Raw genomic sequence first — 1,926 nt, forward strand, 5'->3', positions numbered from 1 at the left:
CAGTCACCAACACTTTTGTCACAATCTTGAGGATTGATGCTTGAGCAGTACGTCTTGATGTGACTGCAACTGGGGAAAGTGCAGGTTGTCTCCAATTTTTTGACAAATAAACACAGTCTGAGCATAAATTATTGCGTCGGATTAAAAATACCCTGCCTGATCTCACTTGCAAATGTGTGGCCTGGCATACACATTTTTAATTTCTTTCTGAAAACTACAGCAAAAACCTTTGTTTTCCTCTGGTACAGAGGAAAAGCATACAGACATGTGTAATATAGAAAACATAATACCACTCTACATATTATCTTCTAAATGTAAAGCGAATGACAGATGGATTTGTACCTATATGGGGGGAAAGCAAATATAACCCAGAGTGCAATTTTTCAGCTACTTGTGTCTACCTCATTGCAGTATTCCTCTGAGACAAGAGGAGAGGAGCGAGAGGCCCTGTGTTAAGTGTCTTATTAGTGGGAAATGACTGCAGTGTCAGACTAGTCTGAGCTGTCACAGTGTAGCCATCATTAGAATAAGCATGAGAAGCTCTTGTCGTGGATGGAATCACATTTTAATCCCCACCATATTATTACTGTGGTGAGGAAGGTCAGCACTCAGGCACATTTAAGCAGGAATAAACCCCCCTTGAGAGCTTATGATAATGTCTTCCCTCAATGGGAAATATTGGTCATATTTTAGTTTCAAGCTTTTTCTAGAATACAGCACAGCTAATGAAGAGCCTAATGTAATGCAGCTGTGCGGGCCGCCATGGTAACCATGAATAATTCAGCCTACTTGTTCTTTGGTTTCCTGGTCTCAGGAGGGTTCTGCCTATATTGTCCATTATGACAGGCCATTATCCAGCCTTCAGCCTGCTAGCTCTCAGATGGTGTGCAGAGCCCATTTGTTACCCCTCTTGCTCCTGGTAACCTTCAACCAGATGGAGGGAATGATTGAGACTATATTGTTATATAAACATGAGTGCAAGAGGTGCAAGAGGCAAGAAAACGAAGAGATCCCCTCTGCACCGGGGAGTTCAAGGAGGCCCCTCCATTTTATTACAAGTGCATATTACATCTACCTTCAAAGCCATCAGATACTCTTTGAATACAAATTGCACTTACAGGCCACTACCATACATTAATGTACACTGTGATTGTCTTATGTTAAAGCTGCAGTTTGTAACTTTTAGTGATATTTTGTTTAATTTTGTCTACCTCTATTTGGTATATTGAAGGCAAGGCGCGTTCTACGTGTGCGCTTCTTTGTCTTGTCAGTCTCACTCTAACCTGTTTGCAGCCGCCTTGCTTTACTCGCCCACTGTTGCTGTTGCCTGCGTCTGTCTCGATGTAAAACAAATTGCCCCCAGGGTGCTGAGTGGAAATGTCGCCTGGTGACACAAAATCAAAGCCCAGCTATACTGAGACACACAGATAGTCTCTGGAGGTGGCAGGCTTAATCAGCATTGTGAACTTATACTGTATGAATGACAAATGGAGCAGGAGTAGAAGACATTTCCTCTTAGAAGACATGTAAAGACCCCAAAAGAAGGTTAAAAACACAACAGTGAAGAAAGAGTCAAGTTACCCTGCTGGACTTGAACTGTGGATGTCAAGGTTCCTGATTACCAGCCTACATTTCATTCACACAAGTTATCAGTGACCAGGTCCCTTACTATGGATTAAAGTGAAGAGGGAGAAAAGAACACATTTTAGAGTCGAAAAAGGTAATCAGCGGTGTGATTGTATTTGGTCTGGAATGTAGTCAGTATTAGATGGGCCAGCTGAAGAGGTGTGATGCATTTGATCTGGTGATTAGGACGAGCAGGGTGCTCTGCACCCTGGTACCTCCGCTATTTCAAATCAATGCCTGTGGTGGATTTTAAATCAATGAGTGTGTTGCATTTCAGAGGCTCATCAGTGGACGGTCCCC

This window comes from Solea senegalensis, unplaced genomic scaffold (assembly GCF_019176455.1).
Source record: "Solea senegalensis isolate Sse05_10M unplaced genomic scaffold, IFAPA_SoseM_1 scf7180000013710, whole genome shotgun sequence".
Lineage (NCBI taxonomy): Eukaryota > Metazoa > Chordata > Actinopteri > Pleuronectiformes > Soleidae > Solea > Solea senegalensis.